Source organism: Balaenoptera musculus, chromosome 19 (genome assembly GCF_009873245.2).
Source record: "Balaenoptera musculus isolate JJ_BM4_2016_0621 chromosome 19, mBalMus1.pri.v3, whole genome shotgun sequence".
Classification (NCBI taxonomy): Eukaryota; Metazoa; Chordata; class Mammalia; order Artiodactyla; family Balaenopteridae; genus Balaenoptera; species Balaenoptera musculus.
In genome coordinates, this window is record NC_045803.1 from 9,379,586 (window position 1) to 9,407,541 (window position 27,956).

The following is a 27,956-nucleotide window of genomic DNA, read 5'->3' on the forward strand; positions in this document are numbered from 1 at the left end:
CAGCAACGAAGACCCAATGCAGCCAAAAATAAAAAAATAAATAAAAAAGAGAATCTGCCAACAGCAAAGAATGTAAGAAGTGGTGAAATAACCAAAGCATTTGCACTAAAGGTAATCTACAAAGCAAGGCAGTTTACAATTATTAAAAAAAAAAAAAAAAAAAGACTGACATCTGTTGTACCCTCAGAGGTACAATGTCATCTAATGGAGGAAGACACATAAGCAAGCAGTGTGCTAAGGGCTAAAACAAGGGCTTGCAAGCTCCTTGGAAAAGTGGCTGATTCCAGGGCTAGGGCAGGGTTGGTACAATATGGGCCTGGAACATCTTATTGTACAAGAAAGGAAGGAAGTGCTTGAAAAAATGACAGGGTACCTCACAAGGACACGGGAGCCAGTTTGAAGGGGCACCCACTGGTCAAATCTGGGACACTTTGAACATCAAAATAATTAAGTACAGTAACGAATTACAATCCACTGCAGAAGTAGGAACTTGAGTTCATAATACTGGATCAGACAAGAATCATCACTTGATGCTAATCTAGGGGGGGAAATTTTGATTAGGAGCAGGATTTTGCGCAGAAATGAGGTCTCCTGATAGACTACTTATTGCAAATGGAAGAAGAAAAACAAACACACACTAATTACACAGTGGAGATGTTGGGCAACACTTTGGGTAATGAAAATTATTACCACCAAAGAGCCAGAAGGACATCATGGGCCTCCAGATATGATACCCCAGGAGGATACAACATCACTATGCAGTATGATGGCCTAGAATGCACTACCTCAACCTAATCACAAGGAAACATCAGACAAACACAAAATGAGCAAGATTCTATTACGGCCGGGGGTGCGGGGTCAGGGGGCATTTCTGTACTTAAAAAAAAAAAATCAGTGTCATAATAGACAGAATGGCTTTGTAAATAAATATTTCAGATTAAAGGAGGCTACAGAGACATCCTAACTAAATGCAATTATCTGATCCTAGACTGAATTCTGTATGGGGCGGGCGTGGAGGGGCAGGAGGAAGGCTATTCAGAACATCATTAGATCAATTAATAACATTGGACTATGAATGGAATTAGATAAAAGTATTCTATCAGTGTAAATTTATGAAGTTTACAACTATCATGTGAGAGAAAAGCCCTACTCTTAGGAAATACACACTGAAGTATTTAGAGGAAAAAGACCATAATGTATGTGGCTGGTCCAAAAAAAAAATCACACCTATATATTGAGAGAGACTAAGAACGCAAACAAGGTAAAAGGTTAACAACAGGTGAATCTGGGTAAAATGTACAGGATATTCCTTTGTGCTATTTTAATTTTTGCAACTTCTCTAAGTTTGTAATTATTTCCAAATAAAAGGTTTTTTTTGTTTGTTTTTTAAAGGGTATGAATATGGGGTGCCTTCCCTGACAAGAACGTAAGCTCTGTGAGGGTAAGGCCCACCCCTGCCTTCTTCACTTCTGTGTCCTCAAGCTACGAGAACATGTTTGACACAAATATTTACTGAAGGAATGAATAAGTGAATGACTATTAGAGCTTATTAAAGGGTCCCCAAACCCAGCCTTTCAGATTTAGGAAAGCCTTGCTGGAGGAAGTTCCATCTCAGGTGAGACCTAAAGTAGAGGGGCCGAACTGTGCAGACTCCTCTCTCTCCAGAAAAGGGCACTGCCCGTGGGAGAACCAGCTGAACTTAAGTGTGTACGGGGAGGAGATGGGTGAGATGCATTGGCAAGTAAGCAGGGACCAGATTAAGCCACTTTCAAAGAGCTTCGATTCTTCCCCAAAGGCTATGGGGAGTCACAGACTGTGCCTGTGAAGTGGCACCTAAAAGGACCTATAGCTGAAGTCATAAAATGTTATGATGATGTCTTACAAAGCCTTTAGCAGCTTCCCAGCTGAAATAAGTAACATATGTAGTCTTTGGCTGCCTCTACGTAAATGTTCTTCTGGTTGCTACAGTTTATGCTGCACTGCAGTCTACTTACACATGTAAATATAACTGTGCAATTGCTGAACCTGTAGCCAAATGAACAGTCTCCTGAGACACTCCAAAGAGAAGAATTTAAAATAAACAGCAATTTTCTTTTGAATCTCATTTATGCTTGGTAGGAACCCAGCATTTCCACAACCTTAATATTTTTTTGTGAGCCTATCTCACAAGAAGTGCCACAGGAAGTCAGACCACCATACATTATTCTGACTGATACAAGGGGGCAACAAATGGGAGAGCACAATTGTCCCCTATGATGATAACCCTGAAAGGTCAAAGACATTTCCCAAAAATCCGTGTCTTCCTTTGATAACCCAGAAAGCCAAACCCTCTATGGAGACAAAATGTGGCTAGATGGTATGTAAAAATTGTCTGACCATTTCTCAAAAGAGAAATCTCAATGCCTGTAAGTAATCACCTCCAGATAACCTAGTGGCATGCTCCTATAGAAGCCAAGCTCCAGGCTTCAGGAGGAGCAAGCAGAATAGCTATGGGAAAGAGAAAAAAACCCAACCTTCCCCATCCCCCACTTCCCTAGGTGATTGCATACATAAGTAAAATTATAAGACGCTTATGAACATCTAAAGCATGTTTACATACAACCTCTGAAATACCTGAAAAGGAAAGATTTATATGAAATCAAAGTGCTTTTTGCACATTATTCTGTAGTACACATATACAATTTTTTTTAAATTTATTAATTTGTTTATTATTTATTTTTGGTTGTGTTGGGTCTTCGTTGCTGCGCGCGGGCTTCCTTTAGTTGCGGCGAGCGGGGGCTACTCTTCGTTGCGGTGCACGGGCTTCTCATTGCGATGGCTTCTCTTGTTGCAGAGCACAGGCTCTAGGCACGCGGGCTTCAGTAGTTGTGGCACGCGGGCTTCAGTAGTTGTGGCTCGCGGGCTCTAGAGCGCAGACTCAGTAGTTGTGGCGCACGGGTTTAGTTGCTCCGCAGCATGTGGGATCTTCCCGGACAAGGGCTCGAACCCGTGTCCCCTGCATTGGCAGGCGGATTCTTAACCTCTGCACCACCAGGGAAGTCCCTACAATTTTGTTTTAATGAGGCTTTAACAGAGCCTCAGGTAGGAATGCTGACGAAGGTTTAAGGAAGTCAAGAGTGCTCACCTAACAGAGCCCTTCTCTATCATTCCTCATCCCAGGGTCTGGCAGGAGTCAAGGCCACCCACTTGACCAATCTTGAAATGCAACTTGGCGACACAGGTCCTACTTCAAGCAACTGCTGCATGCAGCTGGCAAATCATCCCACTTACCCTCTGTAAAGTGGGCCAAATAATCTACCTCTTCACAGAAATCTCAGGAAAACAAAACCACAACCTGCTCTTAAACCTCAAGAAATAAAGATATTGGTTTAATTTTGAACTAAACTAAAATGTATAGTCCATTCAACACCTTGTTACTTACAATTTTTTTTATGGCAGGATATTCTATTTAGTCCATTCAAGTCAAAGTCTCAGTTATCTGAAGGATGCTAAAGAAAAGAAAACACTCTCAACTCTCAAGAATGTAGCAACTGATATTTAAAACCCAGAATGCTGCTGGCTGAACTAAAAAAGCTACAAGAAATGAGAATTAGGTGGCATGGGAGTGGTTAATTTTTGGACACCTGGTAACTTTCCACTTGTTAGAAACCTAACAGTTTCCCTGGTATAAGTATACTCTTCTTACATGTCTGTCTTTGATGTCTGGATAATGCAGTTTTACTAGTTCCTCAATTGGACTGAATTACATGGTAAACAAAGACTGTTATAAATCTAAAAACGTCTCAAACACTTGGTTTAAAGGAAATAACCTTAAGTGCTTGGTCACAAACACGTTGGACTTTTCTAAGAGGTGGGTAAAAAAAATTAGCTGAGTCACTAAATTTAATGATCTGAAGGCCACAAAGAAAGAGAAAGTAGAAGACAGGGCATGTCCAAGACTTCGCAATGTCTTTAGAGTGTAAATCTGATGGGAACTGGTGTTCTTAGTGGGCAACTAAGCTACTCAAACAGCAAAATCTGAACACCCATTCTAATAATTTGCCAATACTAATCCTTTTAAAACAGAAGAATTACAGTAGAGGAGGAAAAAAGTATTCTTTAAAACAGTAACTCCGGGCTTCCCTGGTGGCACAGTGGTTGGGAGTCCGCCTGCCAATGCAGGGGACACGGGTTCGAGCCCTGGCCTGGGAGGATCCCACATGCCGCGGAGCAACTAAGCCCGTGCACCACAGCTGCTGAGCCTGCGCTCTAGAGCTCGCGTGCCACAACTACTGAGACCTCGTGTCACAACTACTGAAGCCCATGCTCCTGGAGCCCATGCTCCGCAATGGGGGAGGCCACGGCAGTGAGAAGCCCGTGCACCGCAACGACGAGCGGCCCCCGGTCGCCGCAACCAGAGAAAGCCTGCGCACAGCAGCGAAGACCCAATGCAGCCAAAAAAATTAGAAATTAATTAATTAAAAGAAAAAAAACAGTAACTCCTTTTATCTTTAAGCTTTACTGAGCTACTTGTATTAGAAAAATTAAAACACAGAACCTAACATTTAGCTTCACATTTGAAGCCATAAGTCCACTTCTTTAGGAAGGAAAATACTCCAGGAGTATTTTCAATTCTTTGTCACAAATATAGGCTGAACATAATGCAGGGACTTCCCTGGCAGTCTAGTGCTTGAGACTTCGTCTTCCCACGCAGGGGGTGCAGGTTCGATCCCTGGTCGGGGAGCTGGGATCCCACATGCCTTGCGGCCAGGAAACCAAGACATAGGACAGAGGCAATACTGTTAACAAGTTCAATAATTTTCAATTTTCAATTTCAATTTTCACTTTGAAAATGGTCCACATCAAAAAAACCAACAAACAAAAAAACAAAACCATAATGCAAACATCTGAGAGCTTTTTTAGAACCTGTCACCAAGATTCCGGAGTTATTTGACTTGTTTAACCAAGACAGTAGCTCCACAAAGAGCGCCTCACCTGGAAGGTAGGAGGAGGGGTGTCTTCTTTTTTAACACCTCTACAAAACACCCAGGACAAGAAGTGGTAACATTCCCAAGATAGTACACATTTCATAGGACACAGAAATGCCACTGTGATCCAGCATTACTATGACTGCTCAAGTTCATACCATCAGCAGCTCAGTGTGTGCTTCACCCTTCCATCCGCAACCTCACACCCCCTACCCTCACCCCCAAGAGGAAATGTTTCTGGGCTCTATAACCTAGAATGCCCTGTTAAGACACAGATCTATCTACCTACCACCACTATTCATAACCAAAACTACTGTCTCTGCCTATGAGACTAGCCAACAAATTCTGAAAATGCATTTTGTTTCAAACAACCATATACAGAACACCACCAAACTAATAATAATATAACACTGTGTAATAATTATATATTATATGATAATATAAGGAAATAATTTCATAGTGAGCTACTAGCAAAGGAAGCAAAATCCTTGTTACCATAATTTTTCTTAATTCCAATAGGAGAAAGGAATGGAAATATGCATTTTAATTTAGCAGAAAGCAGAGCATTTTCTAAATGTCCTTAATACCTCATACTTCTGAACACATTAAATTTCTGAATGGATTTTCAAAACTATGAATTACCATCAACAGCTGGTTAAAATGTCTGCATTAAGTAGATACATGATAAGACTCATTGCTCTACAGAGGGGAGGGGAAGAACAAAAGGAAAGGATCTAACCAGGAAGCATTTTCCCTGTAAGAAAGATTCCTTACGAATTTTTCAGAGGAATTTACTTTCCAAACAGGCCAGAAAGGATGCGATATAAAAGCTCCAGTAAGAAGAGAATACGACTCTCTGGTCTACTTAAACAAAATAGTCTTTAAAAACCCAATGTTCCTATTTTCACATTATTAAATGTTAAAGTAAAATTTCCTAAGGTTTTTGTTTGTTTTCCTTTACAAAAAGAAATTAAAGTTGGAAGTGGAATCCAAGGTCCTCGTTTATCCAATTAATTCATCTGTGAAATCCAAATAAATTTACAGAACCTTCAGGTTAGTGATGTGCACAAATGATGTATCAGAGTATTTAGCTATAAATAGGAATTTTCATCTTTATAAATCTGACACCAAAATAAAGAGGGAGTCTTCACTTCCTCCGTGTGATTTCTATTGAAACGTGAAGAAATGCCCTTGTTCTGCTCATTTCTTTACCGCGTGAGAAGTATCTTTTGAAATGACTACATCTGAAATGACCACATCAAACTTACAAGCACAACATAGCCCCTAACACTGAATAAAAGAGAAAGGTAAGCCATTTGATGGCCCCAGTTACAGAGTAGCTAAATTCTGTCCTTCCTTCATAATATTTCAGAGACGTTAACCATTTTTGTATCACTCTAGTCTCTAATCCTTAAAATTAAGAACTGAACTGTCCATCAACCAAATCAAATACATATTTATACCTAAGACAACGTGATGAAACAAAGAAGAAACAGGACCCTGTCCTTGCTGGTGAGAATCTAATAATTTACTAGAAATACAATATTTTAACTTAAAAAATAACTAGATCACAGACAATAAATGGCATAGACCATTTCCTGGGATCCAGAGAAAGGAAGAGGAGATCATTCAGATCTGGGATAGACTGGGAATGGTGGGATAGACTGGGAATGGTGTCAGAGCAGAAGTAAAATCTGAATTGGTACATAAAAGACTGGCAGGGCTTGGAGAGATGGCCCAGGTATTCTAAAGACATAAAAGGGTATGAATGACGGTGACCAAAATGGAACAGCAGCAGATATGTTTTGGGACATACTGACTGGCACAGAGTTTTCGTGCATGGAAGGTAGAAGACAAGAAGGTCAGCAGGGCTCAGACTATGAACAGACTGTATTTTTACCTGTGAGAATCTAACGTGAAAATAATCTTTTATCCCACCAGTGTTATTTATTGTTGGTAACACTGCTACCTCAACTCCTCACCTAACAAATTAACACAGTCTAAGGAGATGATCATCTTACGTGAAAGAAAACACCATTTGAATATGGCAATTATATTTCTACCGTTCAGTCCAATGCAAATTCAAATAACATGGTAGGGAAGGGGCAGAAAGCCACGGATTTTACAAAGGAAGCAAACAGCAAATATTTGCCCAGAATAGTACTAGTGGTTGCTCCCACTAGCACAGGCTACATACACCTACTCCTGTTTAGCGTAGGAGGGAGGATTTCCTCAAAGCCACAGAATCTTACTACATCCCCAGGGCTCTGGGTACAGGAAATCTCTGAAATGGGTCATCTGGATCTTTGGAAAGACTGACTTAAGTGTTTAACCATCTGGTCTTGAAACATGTAATCTCATACAACAGATGGGCTATTCTTGGACAATGGGTATGTATGTGCACTCAGCTCTTACTATGCGCTACGCAATGGACAGCACGCTCCAGAGGGCCCAATGAAGAAGACACAAAGGGATCAAAAACAGTTTTCAAGGACTGATAACTCAGATGTCTGTTTTGAAAATAATTTGGCCCAAAGTTAATTTTTTAAAGGACAGCTATGAAAGATTCTCTGACATTACGTATATAATTTTTACAAATGTCTCTTAATGCTCCTCTTTCTTTTTTTTTTTTAAGATTTATTATTTACTTATTTATTTTTGGCTGCATTGGGTCTTAGTTGCAGCATGCGGGGTCTTCACTGCGGCACGCGGGATCTTTCGTTGAGGCGCGCAGGCTCTTCGTTGTAGTGCGCAGGCTTCTCTCTAGTTGCGGCGTGTGGGTTTTCTCTTCTCTAGTTGTGGTGAGCAGGCTCCAGGGCACGTGGGCTCTGTAGTTTGCGGCACGTGGGCTCTAGCTGAGGCGCAAGAGCTCAGTAGTTGTGGCGCGTGGGCTTAGTTGCCCCGCGGCATGTGGGATCTTAGTTCCCTGACCAGGTATCAACCCGTGTCCCCTGCACTGTAAGGCGGACTCTTTACCACTGGACCACCGGGGAAGTCCCAATGCGCCTCTTGATTTATTTTCCCCCCAAACCGTGGTAAAGGTACCTCAAATTCCAGCATAGAAAAACACAGCTACGTTATCTTACCATCATAGCCGGCCCACAAAGAATAAAGTAAATAGCCCATTTTTCACCATGACACAGTTCTCATGCAGAACTCTACAAGCCAGTCCCAAAGAAACAAAATTTCTAAGCCAAGTTATTCACAGGATGAAATCAAATTCCCCTGATGAATGAAGGGAGCTGCTTTCAGCAAAAGCACTTCCTTAAACTTTATCCTCAGCAGCTTTCGCTCAGGTAACTCTGGAGTTCTGATCAGGCTATCTGATCAAAGCAACTATAAACAAAGACAAAAGTGAAGGCTGAGAAATCTTTCTCACTGATGCAGCACAATTTCTCTGGGTTACCTATATTAAGAACAATAACAACAACATACAATTTCTGATAACCTGCAAAAATATTCCACGCCAAAGGAAATGCAACACCAAGGCCAAGTGGAAACTGAAATTACTCGAATCCACCTTGGTATCACAGCCTATCTACCATTAATACAGTGAGCTAAGATTCTTACCAAACCAAGATACAAAAACACAGCCACATATATGTATAGCTGATTCACTTTGTTATAAAGCAGAAACTAACACACCATTGTAAAGCAATTATACTACAATAAAGATGCTTAAAAACAAAACAAAACAAAAAAACACAGCCACATCTTACCTCTGAATTTCCTGGTATTCGGGCCATTGATTTTTGAAATGGTAAAGAAAACCTATAAAATTATCTCAGCAGTTGCTTCTGAGCACTTCTGATCTATTCAGTTTATTTTTAAAGTTCAGTAGAAAAAAAAAAGTTTTTTTCAAGAACATTCTCCAAAAAAATTTATCTGAATATACAAGAGTGGAGGTACAGCCAAATGTGTCTTGCAGAGGAGGAAACAGGCATTTCTGTCAATTGGGAAAAATAGGTCAGCTTGTTTTCAAGTCCAACAGTAAGCCTTACTATTCTGTTCCCCTGGTGGCAGTCTAAGATGACATGAGGATTTCAGCCCATTATCTCTAATTATTCCTCACTACTCATTTGCATTATTCTATAAATTGCCAGTCCTAAAGCAGACTACTGCTAGTAATAAAAATTATGCCACATGTATAAACTTTTTTAATAAGAACAGTTGGTTTTATTTTATCTAATTCACCTGTACTGAAGATAAGAACAATGGTCACAGAGAAACATAACAGAACAACCTCTAAATCCAGCAAATTTTAGTAGGGAACAATTTGAATTCACAGATTAAAGAACTTATTTAGGACTCACACTAGCAAACCAATACTTATATTTCTCCTTTCCATTTTCTAGCCTCCACACTTACTTATATACTTCCCTTGCTTCAAATAAAGTTAAAAGCAGAGGTCTGAGAGAAATGGAAAATGAACAGTTACAAGACAGAACATGGGAAGGAGCCTGGAATTAGCACAAAATCATGCCTTAGGCTCAATTCATCATATCTGAAAATCTGCTAAATTGAGGTGTTTATCCCTATCTTCTAGAGGTGATGGATTTATGAATTAATACATTTAACACAAAATGGATTTTCTGAATGAGAAGATGTTACATGTAGGCACTATTAACAAAAAGGTACTATGAAAAATATTTCTTACTCAAATATTTTTCACCTCACTATCTGAAAAGCATATTTCAGGTTCCTACTTTGAGGCTAGGAAAGAAGGTATGATAGAAAAAGGATATGAGCGGAGCTTCTGTTGTACTTCTTGACCTGGGTTGGTTACACGGGTAGGGTATTCACTTCATAATTGTTCAGACTGTACATGCTTTATACACTTTTCTCTACAGTTTTTAAAAAAGGATACAATTCAGAGAAATGAAGAAACACAGGTTCACATAGCTACGAAGTAGAGCTGGGATGTGAACACGCCCCTCTCTCAACCACGGGGACACATTCTCCCCCTTGTATACTAGGCCTCTGCCTGGGGTCCTGTTAAACAGGTGACTCTAATCCTCACGCACCAACAAGAAGAACAGTTGAGGAGCGTGCCCTGGAGGGCCCCGGATGTAACTGGCAGATCTTCAGGGCTATGGAGAAGGCTGAACAGGTGGAACACCAGACCTTCCGGCCTTAAAACAGAGCAACTCAATTTGATCTATTTTATATGTTGGGATTCCACATATAAAGAAAAAAAATTTTTCAACTTCTATAGTTTTTTAAAAAGCTCAAAAAACTTCACGGTTCAAAAACCAATTTAATAGGCAGACATTTGGTGGTTTAATTCCCAAGATTTTGCCAAGAGACAAGAGTCAAAAAGAGTCTCCTGTCTGTCCCCCAAAGGCTCCCTTCTCTTCTCATTCAGGAAACTTATGCAGATTAGTGACTACCGAGACAGAGAGAAAGGAAACAACTTGGCTAGTAAGGGATGGTGCCCCGTCTGACAGGCCCAGGTCTGACACCTCCCCACCCCCACCAGGCCTGTCCTGCTGCTCTAACATGCTGTCCTGGCCAGAGAACTGGAACAGCGAGCATAAGGTATGTATGGTGGGAGAGGTCGGGGGCAAACCTGTTTTGTGGTGGGCCCTGTCACAATAAGGAGAGTCTAGACTTCATCCTCTGAGGAGCCCCCAGGATTCTGAGCAGAATGGCATGGTCAGTCTGGGCTGAAAGAGGGAATTCTGAAAGCAGTCTTTGTACTCTCCCCCTCCCTCCATATCTCTCTCTGCTATTTTACCCTCACCCTACTGGGTAAATGCTTTCCGTGTAAAGGCCACTTCAAACCTGGTCATAATAAGCACCATGAAAAACAACTGCTTACGATGGAAACGCTGACACAGTGGTGGTGTAAGATGTCCCTTTGAAAAGCCTTGTCAGGGCTCAGTCTTTGTAATTTAGTGGTGGCTCACAGGAAGTGCCTGAGAGCCAGATTCTTTCTGACTGTGCTCAAGGCCATAATTTCCTTCCCATACTTAAACCGATGACCCTGTGTCTCACTGTCAAGGGAGTCGGCCAAGGGGAAAGGGCAGATAAATAAGAAGCAAAATCTGAAGAAAACTGGCCAAAAAAAATTCCTAAGATTCTTCTTGGGATTAACAACTAAAAAGACTTCTAGATGAACCAATCTGTTGTCTCTCCAAATGAAAGCCCCTTGAATGCAGAGCTGTGGAGAGCTGTCAGCCAACTCCTTCAGGTAACAGATGAGGACGCTGAAGAGGAAAAGGGAAGTCACAGAAGCTGCCATCAGACCTGTGCTAGGGTCTCTCCCGCCTCTCCCCACTCCACCCAACCCCAGGGTTGTTTCTACACACCGCTCTCTGCCATGGGTGGGTGGCAGAGACGATAAGGTTAATGAAATCCGAGAATCAAAATGATCAGGAAGGGGACAAAAACAACCTCTGTCCCTCATCATATGTATACTTTCATGAGCTTCTGCTATATGTTCCATATAGCACCTATCTACTACCCATTACTTCAAGATAAATTTCAAACTATAAAAGTAACATGTCCTGTTGAGGAGTCCAAAAATAACTAAGAAAACACTTGTAGTCATATAAGGAATTTAATAAATGGCATTTTCTATAAAATGATTTTCCCTTAGATAACAGACCAGAATAGTAACTAGTTCCTCCTTATCAACCACCATTCCTTGAAAGTCCTTGGCCAGTAATTTTCATGAAAACGAATGAGTCATCTCTTACCACTACTTCAGCCCTCATACTTAAGAAGGAAAACAGGTTCAACCTACTCTTCCATGACAGCTGTCCTACCTACAAGAGGAAATCACCTTGACCTCATGTATTTGGCTGCTATTCAGAAAACAATGTCCCTGAGTTCAAATTATCAAAAATATACTTACATTAGGTGACAACATACCTTTCTCAGTTACCTGTGCACAGAATGCTCACACTGTTTCATCCCAACATAAACCCACTGACTGTTTCCCTCATTGACCTCACCTCCCACTCCCCAGGTTACACATGGCCCTGGGAACATATCACAGCTACTTTCTTTGGAAAAGTCTTAAAATCAGTGTACAAGAAATAGCTACTGATTTCTAACTCACACTAGAAAGAACGGAATAGAAAAATATACCACCATTTTAAAACCTTGTCAGCAGACTGACTTTAACTACCTACAGCATCAGCTATGCTTAAATGAAAACTTTTATAACATGGCTAATGTGACTACTATAGTCTGCAGAAGGAAGAGAGGATTTGGTAACGAACAGAGGTGACTCAGCCAAGCTCCTTCACTTTCTGCACGTATCTTCCCAACTCCTCAGACCACTCACTTGCTCCTGCAATCCAACTGCTATTTCAACTTTCTGCTCAGAAAACCCACTGTGTTTAAGAGAGCCTGTCAGGGGCTTAATTTTGTTGTCCATAACAGGATGATCCCTCTGGCTATCAACTCCCCTAAACAGCACAGGTGTCAGCCTGTAAACTTATATAACGTGTCTATACCAAAATGCTCTGTCAAACACACCGGCCCTTCAGGTCTTCCTCATTAAGGACATCCCGAGTTACACTTGGATGAAGAGGTGATATACACTTTCCTGAGCCTTTTTGCCCAGTGAAGAATCTTACACAATACATACAGTATGGTGGGATTTCTCTCACTGTTTTTTTTTTTTTTTTTTTTGGGGGGGCGGGCGGGGGTGGTTGTAATAACTTGTCAGTCCTTGAATGTATATATTCCTCCACTGTCTTATTTAAAACATTAGAGCAGACCATTTCAAAGATGACGATTAAAATCTATGCAATCATGGCTTGTCAAGTCTTATAATTACATGAGTTAAAAAAACTTAAGCTACTGAACTCCATTTTCCATATTGACTATCTAACAAAAGCTCAACTCAACCAGTTGAATCATGAGAACTAAAAGCCTAGTCAGGAGCAATCAAAAGGCAATTGAGCTTGAAAGCTGTATGTCCACATTCCACACAGTTAAGGCTGCAGTAAGCCAATGGCCTGGACAGGGCTAGAATGTGTTCGATACGGCCTTTTCACACCCCTTCTTGATTCCTCCTCCAAAACCCATATTCCTACAGGCGCAAACCACACTCTACAATCTAATACAGTAAAACCAGTGTTGTCTGGAGTCACAAAGTTTTATGTGCTTGCTTCTAATTAAAGACCATTTGATTTTAAGAACTTAATAAAAAGGCCATAAACCTGTATCATTCCACAAGAATGCCAAGAATGCTAAGTACCTAAATAATATTCTTCCAAACTGACCTTTATTAAGGGCTGCCTCTACTACTTTGCCAACTACCACGTCAGGAGGCAGAAACATTCCTACCTATCACAGGCTACTCAACTCCGTTTTAAAAAGCAAAGTCAGGGGCTTCCCTGGTGGCGCAGTGGTTGAGAGTCTGCCTGCCAATGCAGGGGACGAGGGTTCGAGCCCTGGTCTGGGAGGATCCCACATGCCGCGGAGCAACTGGGCCCGTGAGCTACAATTACTGAGCCTGCGCGTCTGGAGCCTGTGCTCCGCAGCGGGAGAGGCCGCGACGATGAGAGGCCCGCGCACCGCGATGAAGAGTGGTCCCCACTTGCCACAACTAGAGAAAGCCCTCGCACAGAAACGAAGACCCAACACAGCCATAAAAAAAAAAAAAAAGCAAAGTCAGGCCTTCCCTGTTGGGGCAGTGGTTAAGAATCCGCCTACCAATGCAGGGGACACGGGTTCGAGCCCTGGTCCGGGAAGATCCCACATGCCGCGGAGCAGCTAAGTAAGCTCTTGCGCCACAACTACTGAGCCTGCGCTCTAGAACCCGCGGGCCACCACTACTGAAGCCCATGCGCCTAGAGCCCATGCTCCGCAACAAGAGAAGCCACTGCAATGAGAAGCCCGTGCACCGCAACGAAGAGTAGCCCCCGCTCGCCGCAACTAGAGAAAGCCCGCTCACAGCAACTATATATATATATATATATATATATATAAACCAGCAAAGGCAAGTGAAAAGGCCTTCTTCAAGTAACCAAAGCAACTCAAATTCCTACAGGGAAAAGTACTAGTACGAGCAGTCTTTAAAGTGGCAAAATCGAAGTTTAAAAAACCACTTACAGTGCCTGCAAATGATTCAGAAGAATTCTGAGAAAGGTAATATCAACATTTTAGTGGTAGAACACTTGGAGAGTAGCCAAGAGGCCTGGACTTTCTAACTAGGTCATTAAATCTCACAGAGGGGAGGGGAGGGGAGGGGAGGGGAGGGGAGGCACACACAGACACAAACTAGTTAAATGGCATCTCACAGCCAAGCTGTCTTGACAGCTTTCATCCGTCAGCAGGATCCCTGAACAATGGTGTTCTTCAAGGAGACAGGTAGGCCTCTTGGGGCTAATGATAACCTAAGTGCATGCAATTATAATCAGACTGATAACAATCAACCCCTACCCTTGGAACAGACACTCAAATTCAACAGCTGAGAAAGAAAACATATCTGCTTCCAGGGAAGCTAGATCCCTACAGCCTCAAGTGTTCCCTCCCACCCTACTCTTGCTCTCTGCAATCCATACTCTGTAGAGTAGCAAGTTATCTTTTTAAAGTACAGATCTGTTCTTGCTGATCTCCTGCTTACAACCCCTCAGAGCTTCCCTCTGCCCTTCTAATAAAACCCCAAATTCTTATACATCCCTATGTGACCTCGTCTCCACCACTCTACTTCTTTCTCACTGGACTCTAAAACCACTGTGGCCTTTATCCAGTTCCCTGGGCGCCCCTATTCACATATTCTCATTCAACCATTCAACAAACAAATACTGAGCCTTTGTAAATTACCTACTATTGTGCCAGGCACTACACTAGGCACTGGGGATATGGCAATGAACAAAAGAGACAAAGATCCTTGCCCTCCTGGAGTTCATATTCTAACAAAGGGTAACAGACAATTACAAAACAGAAAAGTGAGGGAGTTAATAATGTGGGAGGCTGAGAGGAGAGCGTTCCAGGTAAACAGCAACTACAAAGACTGTTAAGGCCGAGTACTATTTTTCCTTTAATGTGTTTCTTGTTAAATTGTTGACTCCAAGAAGATGGGGACCTAGTGTCATATCTATTCCACTCCCCATTCAACCTCAGTACCGCACATAATACCTGGCTCAATAATTACTTGCTGAATGGGATACGTGAATTTGTATCTAAAGAAAAAGCCAAAAAGGTGTCCCGAAGTAAAAGAAGTGTCACCTCAAGTTATCAAGGCCCCTGCAGAGGTTACACAGGTTTCAGATTTACTAATAAAGTTTATGATCAGAGTTAATTTAGTGCCACTTTGAGAGAGATCCACACAATATTATGATGAGACTTACTCATTAAGGTACCATCCCAGAGAGAGGTAAAAGCATAAAAAGTAGAGAACAGAGACCTTCAAAGATCATAGTAATTAGCACATTCAATTTATGTGGAAAAACTAACAGAAAATGAGAATTCATTATTTCTTCCAATGGCCTGCCCCAACCCACTGATATATACCAGTTAAAAGCTTATCTCGGATTGCATTTTCCTCTCCAACTCCACTACCATGGCCTTAGTTGTGTCCTCCCAGGCCAAATCATTGCTGTGTTACTTTTAGAACAGTTTTGTCGCAACACCTCCACCCCAATTTGACTCCAACCTACCTTTCCAACCTTATTTCCAACTATCCTTCAATAAGAATTCCAAGCTCCAGATAAACTGTTCCCTGAACCTACCTTGTACATTCCTGCTTTCACACCTCTACCCAGGCTATACCCCTTAGCTGGAATGCCATTACACTTTTCCACCTATCTGAATGTTATCAGTTTAAAATAATGCCTTCTCCGCTCAGGTCCACTATGACAAATTCATCATTCCCAAGTAATGTTAGCATTCATTTGGCCATACCTACACTTTCTATACTCTTCTCTGTATCACCAGAACTGAAAGCCTGCAAACTACATTTCCCAGACTCCTTTGCTAGCTGGCTTCCAGTTAAGAATCTGCCAAAGGCTAGAGACTGGATGGCAGGAAGAGGGATACAACACTTTTCCTGCTTCTGGTTATGTCTGCAGCAGCAACGAGCAACTGTGGAGGACTGCAGGCAACTGCACACACACCACAGGTTCTAGCAGCATCAGCGGAGCACTGGTTTCTGGGTTCCTGCTGAACTGTGGCAATATGGCTCCAAGCTCATCTGTGAGTGCAGACTCCTGGGCTCCAGCCCAAAGGCAGCTTTCTGATCTTTGGCTAAGAACGCCCTTCTCCCTTGTGCTGCCCCTCACACACCTCCTTTCCTCCTTTTGCTCCTCCAGCCCTTCTACCACCTCTGTAACAAATCCCTCTCTGCTTGAAGTATCTAGAGTGGTTCCCACTTTCCTGATTGGACAATAACTGATCCAACAGCAGATAATGAAGAAATAAAAATAGTAATATCAACTAAATGAAAAATAAAACATAAAATGGCAAAAGAATGAAGACCACCAATTTTTTTTTAATTTCATAAAATGAAATCCTAGAAAATGTCTCCCTAGATATATTGCAATGTCATTTTTGAGTTCTAAAGATTAAAATGCTAGTTTAGCTGTATATTTATTTAGGTGTACATTTTTTTTTAAAGGAAGTCAGTATCGCTTCTCTCTTTGACTCACTGAGTTTCTAGGGAATAGAGAGAGTCCTTCTATGTGTTTCCTTCTATGTTTCCCCAGAACCTCACACACAAGAGGTACTTCTTAGGTGTCTGGTGTCTGACTGATGTCTGTTATACAGCTGTGGGATTCACAGAGATTGGGAGTGAAGGCCAAGCAAATAGCCTAGTTCTAAAAAGCAACTTGAATACAAATCTCATCCAGAACACTCAACAAAGGATTCCAAAGCTCTTTCAAGTCCTGAAATGCAGCCACTAGGGAAGGAAGGCGGAGGAGTTCAATTGGCACATGAGGCAGGGACTTTTGCGTCCTCTTTGCCGAAGCCACCCTCGAACCTCTACTTCTGATGAGGGTCTCTATTTTTTTGTTAAACATCTAGCCTGAAAACCCCATTACAAAAAACTGCCCAGAACACAGTTTACCTTTCTTAGAAGGATGAAGAACTGAATCAATCTAGTACAGATGCAAACCTCCAGCTCCTGAAAGTCTGTGTTTCCAACCTGCTCAGAGGTCATTTAGACATCTCTAAGTCTTATCTTAAATTCAATTTCAGGTATTATCTTAAACGTAGATAAGGGTAAGAAGTGCTAGAGAGTGTAAATTTTTTAAAAGGCTAAATAAAAACCCAGTAACTCCGGAGGTTAACAATTATTAAAACCACACCTATGGCCCTTCATCATATCATCTGCTGACCCAGTTTTCCATTAACAAAAAAATGTTTCATGAAATGGAAACCTTAGAGAAGATATAACCTCCAACCAGAGCACAAAGAAGCTTGATTCTCACTGATTTCCAGGCTGAATGATGAAACTGGGCCATCAGCTGTTGTCATTTTCATACTTCATCTGCCAACAAACCTAATAGATAAATGCTTTAACATTTTTAGCTAGTCCATTATTACTTCTAACAACCTTACCACAGGAAACCATGCCGTACAACCCAATATAAACATTTTCCAAGTGTTAGGCACAATAAATTCCTTTCAGAGACTGGAAAATGAAAAGGTCTGATAAAATGGGATTTACTGAATGCTTCATAGATAATCAACTCTCAACAAACTGGAATATACAAAAATGTATCTAGCAATTACCACAGGAAATCACATCTTTCTCTGATAATTAAGCCAGCACTTCACAATGAGGGGCTTCAGGTTCATCACTTATTTAACATTTACTGAAGGCCTTCTTGGGGCCAGATGAGAAATAAAAGGACAGAGCAGGAGTCCCATGCCAACATGAAGTCTTCCCACTGCACGGTATGTGGGGTAAATGATGGAACAGAAAATGCACTAGAATTGGCTTTACATACACACACACGCCTACACTAGTTGTTTTCCCATTTAGTCATCTCTCTTTTATACAAGTAATAATAGCAAATATTCATGAGCCAGGCACCAAATAAACAATATACATATGTGATTTCATTTCATTTTTCACAATAACCCAAGTCAGGTACTATTATAATCCCCATTTTACAGATGAGAAAACAGCCTCAGAGAGGTCAAGTGACTCATTCTAGATCACCCAGCTTCGTGTGGCCCTAGCTGCCTGCTTCTGAAACCCACGCACATGGCTTAACCCCAACACTGCAGTGTTGCAAAGACTGAATGGACAAAAACAGCTGTGCAGCTTGAGCTTTCTGGAGATAACAGAAGCTACTATCGCTATAATCCATTTGCTATTTCAGCAGAGCTCTCCACTATAAGAGGAACAGGCTTTCATCTACCTCGAGGCAAAACTTTAATAATACATTCCCCATAAAAATGTGTGTGCGCCTGATGTTGCTCAAAGTACTATTACATACCTTGTCTTACGGCTTCTTAAACCCACTTGGGAAGGGAAAGTAGGTCAGGATTCAATATGCTGTCTCCTCAATGGGCACACTGATGTCACCCAAGACTCAGAAGAAACAGAATGTCTCTCGTGGTTTTAACCACAAAGACCATTTCCAAAATGAGACTTGATGGAAAATGGTTGTCTTTAAACTTCAGTAATTTGCAATTAAGAATTAATATGACTTCAGTCATCTGAGCATTAAATTGTGAGAAAACACTAACTTGCACCTTTCTTCAGTTCTCAAACAACGTAAGGGAGAAGATGCTATAAGTTTCTGCCCTTGAATTTAACCTCTTTTTTTTTTTTTTCTCAACCCATTGCAAAAACTGATTTCTACTCACACAGAAAGTACACCTGAAAAGTCACCAAAAAAAAAAGTAATTATGTGACTCCACTATTATAGAAATACTCTTCCAAGGCTCTGGAAGAAGCATCTTCCTTACTGATCAGACAGCTGTGTTCATATGAATCCTGAGGGGTTTGGCCCCCAATAAGGACAATCATAAAATTAAATTCTATGGAAAGAAAGTCAGTCTCAAATTTAAAGGAATTAAGATATCTATACTAAAAATCAGTGGGTAGGTAAAAATTCATCTTTTATCTCAATCCCAAGAACTCACAAACAGCAGAGTAAGACGTAACACAGGAGACAGCAGGAAAGGATGGAAGTCTTTCCTTTCACCAAAAGTGAAAAACACCAGAATAGGGTGAACAAAGTCAATTCCATTTAAAGTTCCAAGGAAAAAAGAATAAAAACATCTCAAAGAATGAATCAGAAGTGACATTTTATTCATAAATCAGAGCTATCTTAGAAATTTCACACCATTGCTTAACACTCAAAAACTCTAACCTCAAGGTAAGAATCTCACCTTATCAGGTCATTTTTGACAAAATTCACCAGATATAAAAGAAATCTTGACTTTATCCATGAGCTTCCGAATTGTGTAGAAAATGATTTCCCTTGAAACTCACAGGCAATGGATTGCACCCTAATTGCATCATTTGCTCTCTGTTTTGAGGGTTCTGGGACAATTTTAAAGACAAGGGAGTTGTGCTTTAAAATTTTCATCCTAATCACAAAATGCAAGCACTTGAAGAAAAACTGTCTCCTGAATTTATGGTCAAAAAGCCCCATATCAGTAGAGAAATTTGATTTTCCCCAACATGCAGCCTTCACCAGAATGAAATTACATTTAAGAATTTAAGAGACAAGGCTCCCCCGGTGGCACAGTGGTTAAGAATCCACCTGCCAATGCAGGGGACACGGGTTCGAGCCCTGGTCCAGGAAGATCCCACATGCCGCGGAGCAACTAAGCCCGCGCGCCACAACTACTTAAGCCCGCGCGCCACAACTACTGAAGCCCGCACGCCTAGAGCTTGCACTCTGCAACAAGAGAAGCCACCACAATTAGAAGCCCACGCACAGCAACAAAGACCCAACACAGCCAAAAATAAATAAATAAAATAAAGAATTTAAGAGACAGCCTGAAATCTTCAGGGGGAAAAAAAACAGAACTCAATTAAAAGGCTGAAACAAACCCAATGTAGAAAAAATTCAGAAACATTCGTAAGTAAATGTACTCTCCTCAAATACATTTTTAGTTGGGGAAGATGGTATTACAGATCTATATTCCAATCCTGTTAAGGGATTCACTTATAATGGAAAGAATTAAGTGCCTGACTCTACCTAAACCCTGGGATCATTAGTTCATACTCCTACTGGTGCAAAAAGCTTCTATCCAATCTTCCTATGCTAATGTGCTTACAATATGGCATGAAACCTCACTGGGGACTGGCTAATGTAAAAATGCTGGCAGTGACCTTCATACACATTTTAAACATTTTTAATCTGTTTAAGTTATAGGTCAAAGACGGGGGGTGGAGGATACTCAAAATATTGATAAATAAGAGAAGAGCACTTTATAATCTTCAAAGCACTTTCTCATTTAATCCTCACAACAATCCCAAGCAGAGACTGGTGCCCCATCCTCCAGATCACAGAATTTTAAAGCTGGTGAAGGGACAACCCACCCAATACATGCTACTGGAACAGAAGCAGGGGGCCTTGTCTGGTTGTTCCGTATCATATTCTCATAGCACCTAGTACACAGCAGATGCTCATCAACACCATCACTATTACATATTCAAAAAGTCCAACCCACTTTCCAGAGAAGATAACCCCAGTCCAGAAGTGATATGACCTGGCCAAGGCCATAATGCTGGCTACCTATTCCCCACACTCCTGCTTCCTAATTCAGGGTGGGTTCTTCTCCCTACCCAGGCTGTCACTGAAGCTATAAAAGGGGTTCCCAAACTCCCTCCCAGAATTCAGAACTCACACTGGCATCTGATCATTTTTTCTGTTTTCAGTAATTTTAACCTGTATCTTTTTCCTCCCTTTAGCAGATATTCGGTTCCACCTTATGCATCATTCTTCACTTTAGTGCCTAACTCTATACAAAGGACTGTGCCTCTGGAGGACAAAAGATGAATGAGAGTGAGTGCTTTCAAGGGATTTATAAGCTGATGACAATTAAGAAAGGCAGCATCAGGAAGGAGCTCTGAAGCACAGAGAACTGGACCTGCAAATTATGGGAGAAAGGAGAGTCTAGGTAGAGGGACCAACATGAGGTGATAAAACCTTAAAACATGTCTGGAAGAAAACAAGTGATTCAGCCTCATTGGAAGTTATAGTAGAGGGAAGAGGAGGCTGAGTGATGACCTAGAATCAAGTCTGTGGAATATGTGGGCAAGAAGCTGGCATTTAATTCTTCAGGTAGATTCTTACTCCCTCTGATACCTCTCTTCCTTTCCTACTTGTCCCACTTCCTCCCAGCTTAAAGAATAAATAAATAGATAAGGGTAGCACACAAAAGCTTTTGAGTATTCACTCTATGTCCTCATTACGTTCTTTTTATTTGGAAACGTTCTCTCAGTAATATATTACTGTAATGGATAATTTCAGATCAAGGGTACCAATTGTGACTCTATACTGACCTAATAGGTCAATTAACCATTCTTAATCATTTGGCAGTTAAGGATCCCTTTGACAATCTGATGAAAATATGGACCCTCTCTCTCAGAAAAATGCACTTACACAAAAAAATTCAGGAACCCCGATTAAGAACCTTTCCCTAGTAAAAATTATGGAACAAACAGGACTAACCAAAAAAAAAAAGACATAACTGCAGTTTCTAATACTAACCAGGAGTACCCAATTCCCCCCATTCACATATGTAGAATCTCTCTTCTGAGTGACATAGTAATTATCCTTAGTGAATAAATAAAATAAGAGAATTTCTCCAAGTTTTATAATCTCCATCAGCTAGCAACAAAACAGCTTCTACTTATTGGGCTTGACTACGTCGTGACAGGCCCTCCGCAAAGCAGCTGATATGCAGTATATACTAAAGTCCTATATAATAGTTATATTTCAGAGGAAACCGAAGCTCAGAGGGATCAACTGACCTGACTCAAGCCTATTCAGCTGGCAAATGGCAGAGCTGGGTTTAGAACTCTGGCATTTTGACTTCCAAAGGCCATCTATACTGCCTCCCAGCAAAAAGGACCTTGTCACTATATTGATTATGGGGAGCGATCAAAAGATACTGCCATCTCCTAGTAAATAAACAGTCCAGTCCAAGGTTCCAGTTCAGTATTACACACCCTACGTACAGGTGGCCAATAAATACGTGCTGAGTGACTATGGGCAAAGAGAACCTTGTCCACAGAAGGGGGGAAATGGTGTCAACAGTCTTTAAAAGAGTTCCACGTGAATGCGTGTGTCACAGCTTGGACCTCAGTCACTGTTGTATTTCCAACTGGGCCTCTCCAGCTTGTCAATGACCCTAAGCACCTCATCTATGTTACACCCTTGCACGCAAAGGTTTGCAAAATATCAATGACGTAATGAGATAAATCAACAGTGAAATTTCTTTTTTTAATTAATTAATTAATTATTTATTTATTTATGGCTGCCTTGGATCTTCGTTGCTGCGCGTGGGTTTTCTCTAGTTGTGGCGAGCGGGGGCTACTCATCGTTGTCGTGTGTGGGCTTCTCATTGCGGTGGCCTCTCCTGTTGCAGAGCACAGGCTCTAAGTGCACAGGCTTCAGTAGTCGTGGGTGGCGGGCTCTAGAGCGCAGGCTCAGTAGTTGTGGCGCACGGGCTTAGTTGCTCTGCGGCATGTGGGATCTTCCCGGACCAGGGATCGAACCCGTGTCCCCTGCATTGGCAGGCAGATTCGTAACCACTGCGTCACCAGGGAAACCCCAACGGTGAAATTTCAATAAAATAAAGTCTGGATAATTTTCCCCTCATGTTCCTATTCTACCCCGTACATCTTCCAAGACTATAGCCATGACACTACATGACAGTTGTTCCCATGAGACTATTAGCTACCATTTCTGAGCACTTACGTTGTATATCACTGAAAGCCTATTTAAGGCCAGAACCTAGTCATTTTCATCTTTATATGACCACTGCTCAGCTACTTAGACGTAGGAAAGTAGTAATCATATTTCAAATACAAAGACATTTTTACTAAACAATGAGAGAATACATGAAGGCTTAAGAGCCATAAACCAAGCTTCCAAAAAGAAAACTTACACACTCCTCCCTCCCTTAGATGTTCAACAGTAGACACCTCCAAATAAATATCAGGGAAAGGGACTTCCCTGGTGGCACAGAGCTTAAGAATCCACCTGCCAATGCAGGGGACACGGGTTCGAGCCCTGGTCCGGGAAGATCCCACATGCCGCGGAGGAACTAAGCCCGTGAGCCACAGCTACTGAGCCTGTGCTCTAGAGCCCTGGAGCCACAACTACTGAGCCCGCGTGCCTGGAGCCCGTGCTCCACAACAAGAGAAGCCACCACAATGAGAAGCCCGCACACCACAACGAAGAGTAGCCCCTGCTCGCCACAACTAAAGAAAGCCCGCGCACAGCAACAAAGACCCAACACAGCCAAAAACAAAATTAAAAAAAAAAAAAAAAGAATCAACTGACATGCTTGTTTAAAAATAAATAAATAAATAAATAAACATATATATATATATATATATATATATATATATATCAGGGAAAAACGAAATGCAGTGCCCAATCTAAAACGGTGAAATAAAAGGGAGACAAAATGAGGCCATGGGTGTCAGTGTTACTCTAAACCAGTGGTTCTAATCTTTTTTGGGTCATGGATCCCTTTGAGAATTAAAAGAAAGCTACAGATCCTCTCTTCACAGAAAATAAACAGAACCAAAATTCAGCACATACTCTTGACAGCATCATGGACATTCCCCCATCTCAATCCCTTAAGGGTCCATAGACCCTTGAGTTCGTAACTTTTCCTTAGAATCCGCATCTCTAAGCCCCGTCTAACTAGATGCAACCCAAATTCATCAACCTTTTTGTTCGTTAGAGGTCATACCCACATTTGGGAAATTGAAGACAGAGGTAATAGCTTTAGCACTGGCAATGTCTCACTGCCCACCACAACAAAGGGTCCCTGCTCCTCTCACTACCTGATTCATGTTATTATGCCACAGTAAAAAACTGGGGGGTAAGCATGTTCATTCTCCCCCAAACAGAATGTAAGAAATTCAAAAGCAGGTGTCATATCTGACAATATTAATTATCTAGATAATGGTTTACTTAAAGAACAGATTTAAAACAACCTACACGTTATCTCTTATTGTAAAGTGAGATATAAATTAATGTAGTACAGGAAAAGATAGTCTGGTACATAACTAGCAGATTTTAAAACAAAATATTTTCCTGAATTGGACCCCTGGGAGCTTGAAATACAAGACTAAGTTTGTTAAAAATGTGCTTTCTCATCTCTATAGTCCTGATTTCTGTCTCTATGGCAGGGATTTGGCCATCTATGGTATATATGCCACTATACAGCAAACTACAGCCACCATTCCCTAAAGGAATGAGGGAAACTGCCAGTGGGGTCTGAGAGGGTGAGGGGGTGTGAGTAGGAGTCTTGCTTCTGGTTGTAAAGATATTTATTCAAGAAACATTTCCTGAACATCAATGATGCCTAGATCCCTGGTTATATGCTTAGAGATAAAATGGTGAAAAGCACAGCCCCTGTCTTCAAGGTGTTAAGACGTAGTTGGATAAAGAGAGAAGAAAGCAGACAATCAGAACACAGAGTAATAAGTACCACGTTAGGGATGAACTCAGGCAAGGGGCTCACCACTGCAGGTCAGGGGAGGCTTTCTGAGGGAAATAAAATCTAAGGCAGACCTAAAGAATTAGTTAAATTTTGTGTTTTTGTTTTTTTGGTTTGTCTGTTTGTGGAGGTTGTTTTTGGTTTTGTTTTGGTTTTGGTTTCGGTTTGGTTTGGTTGGGGGTAAGGGGTGGCAGGAAAATATACCATAAAAAAGAAAACAGTATATGAAAAGAGTCAGAAGCAAGGATCTCTGGAAGAGCTACCAGTCATCCAACGTGGCTGGAACACTGAGTTTAATGAGGGAAGTGGACAGAGAGAGAGGCAGAGCTCCCAGAGGGCCCTTATATAATCTAAATTTATGTAAACCCCATCCCACTTAGTGAACTCACAGCCCTTAAATGCTCTTGCTCTTCCTGGCTTTTTCTTTTTTTTTTTTTTTTTTAACTTATTTTAGAATAATTTTAGACTTACACGTGTCAAAAGAAAGAAATTATCTCCGGTACAAAAAACTAAACTGCAGACTGTATTTGGATTTCAGTTTTTCCATTAATTCTCTTTTCTGTTCCAGGATCCAATGCCACATTCCACTTAATTCAAAGACTTTAAAAAATTCCTTCCTTTACTCCTGAGCACCACAGTTTTATCATTTTTCATCACTCTATCCATGCCTCGCTAGGCCCCAACATCACCAGCCCACTTAGAATGTAAATACTACATCATTTCAGAACAGAATGGAAACAAAAACAAATGATTTGGAGTAGGGAAAACCATTAGGGATTCAAGGAAATTTAATAAAAACTAAATCAGTGACATCTTTACATGGGAAAAGCGTATACACGTGAGCACGCACATACACACGCCCCTAGCCTCCCCTTTACAAAAAGAACTTGGCCTATGGTGCTGCTTCCACTATGGAAGAGAAAAGAAATGACAGCAGATCCGCTTCTGCTTCTTTAGTCTTGCTAGCAAGTAATAAATCCTTTAATCTCTCTCTCTTCAAATACCCCAATCATCCCAAGAAGGAATCAAGCCAAAAACACCGGAACACCCGACTCATCCTCAAAACAAAATGCCAGCAAAATCATCTGGGATATGGAAGTGGAAAGAATGATGATTCATCCTCTTAGATTTTCACTAAGGACTCTAATCATTTGGACAGAATTCCACTTTGTCACAACAATCTTCATAAAGCTACCTGACCAACATTAGTCATACTTCTATTAAATTTATGACCCTTTCTATTATATTTATTCTAAGCCTCCATCTCTGAAAATTCCCAAACCTACAACAACCCTGGTGAATTTCAATTTGTAGAATCAAGGATGAATCCTTTGCAGAAATCACTGAAATGCCAATGAAAACTGGCAATTTTTTCTACAACTAAAACACAATTCTTAAAAATGGCTATTCCTAGGAAGTAGAATTTAAGGAATATTTTAACTTTCTTTACATATTTCAGCTATTTATCTGCGGGCTATTTATCAAACATTCATCAAATACATAAGAAGCATGGTCCTATGTCAGAGTTAGGAGAGGGAGGAAAAGAAGAATCTCTCCCTTGTGGAGGATACAGTCTACATCTGCACTCCCTAATGCTTTGCCCATTTAAAGTTTAATCAAAATTAAATAAAATTTAAAATTCTGTTTCTCAGTCACACTAGCTCCATTTCAAGTAGAAACACGCGGCTGATGGCCGTTGTAAAGGACAGAGGTGATTAGACAGGGCTGATCTAAAAGAAGCTCTGATGCTGATTCAGAGCTTGGAAATAGAGAAAGGATCTGGGCAAGGTTTCCGGGAAGACATGCATCTGACATGGTTATTAAAGTGAGCATTCCAGGCTGGCTGATGACACACAACACATGCCACTGGCTTTTCCCTTGAACATCATGCAATACCAAAATTCCCAGGGCTATTCCCCAAAAATCAAAAGCAAATTTTTCAAGGAGGCATAACAGAAAGAATTGGGTAACAGGCTTTGACTGTATTTTGCTAAGATAAGATTAGATGAAAAAACTAGATTATAAAGTCCAATTAGGACCTCACTAAAAAGGAGGGGCAGAAAATGGAACTGGAATTAACTGCTAGATCATTCTGGAAATCTTTAACAGGTAAGCTAAACTAGGGATCAAGGGGACAAACGAAAGAATGTACCATGTTCATCCAAATACCCTTCAGTGGGAGAAACATTTCCCAATAATCAAGGTCAATAATTAAGGTGAAACTGCAGAGACAGAGAGAGAAAAGAGAGCACACACACAAAACCAGCCTGGTAAAACTGTATAACAATTTGGTACTTTCTAAGGGGCAGGTGTTTTTTTCTTACTCTCTTTTCTCTGAATCTACCTACATTACCTAAACACATGCTGCCCTCAGTTCCCTCATCTGTAAAATGGGCACAGAAATAGTACCAGTACCTATTTCTGAGGTCTGTTAACGTGGATTCCTTGAGTTAATACATGTAAAGTGCATAAAACAGTGCCTAGCACATAGAAAGGACTAAAGAAGTATTGGCTATTATTACTGCAGAAGTCTCTGAGGACCTAGTTTCACTTGGTGAGAGAGTATAAGGATTTCCCTAGAGGTTAGCTCACAGGGGAGAGGGATATTGTATTGACTGTCATATTGGGAGGGGGGTTTTGAAAAGTCACATCTGTCCCAAGCTGAGTGAGCTACACAGACATCTTCCAACCATGTCCTATGCGCTATTATAACACCCAAAGCCATGGGGGGACAGCTGCCAGAACTTCGGCAAGCTTTAGGATTTAGCTGCGGACCCTTGATATCAGGACTTAGGATATCAAAGTCCAGTTTTTTTCAAAAATCCATCTTGGCTTACCAGCTGGACTAGTCTATCCTTCATTCAGGCATTAATTAGGCACCAGTGACAAGTTAGGCACTTTATGAGGAAAAGTGAAAAACAAAAAAGAACAAATTCCTAGCTTTAAGAAGCAGAAGATGGGAATTCCCTGGTGGTCCAGGGGTTAGTGCTCGGCGCTTTCACTGCAGTGGCCAGGGTTCAATCCTTTGTCAGGGAACTAAGATCCCACAAGCCATGGCAGCCAAAAAAAAAGAAAAAAGAAAGAAGAAAAGAAGTAGTAGAAGATAACTATTCTACTTCTAGGAATTTCTCCTCCAGGTATAATCTCACACATGCAAATTGACATATATTCACATTTCCCCTATGGCACTGATTGCAAAAGCAAAGAACTGGAAACAAATCCAATATCCATCAATAGGAGACTGGCTAATTACAGTGTTATCTGTGTAGTGGAATACCACGAGGCTGTAAAAAAAGAACAAGGAAGCTTCCTTTGTGCTAACACTGAACATCTCCCAAAATATTAAGTAGAAAAAAGGAAGATGCAGAACAG

General features: G+C 41.1%; 1 protein-coding gene across 2 annotated transcripts in view; it reads right to left on the reverse strand.

The window, feature by feature from the left end:
• ARHGAP35 (Rho GTPase activating protein 35) overlaps nucleotides 1–27,956 on the reverse strand; it is a 120,486-nt gene that overhangs the window by 78,519 nt on the left and 14,011 nt on the right. The gene's annotated exons all lie outside the window — the stretch shown is intronic.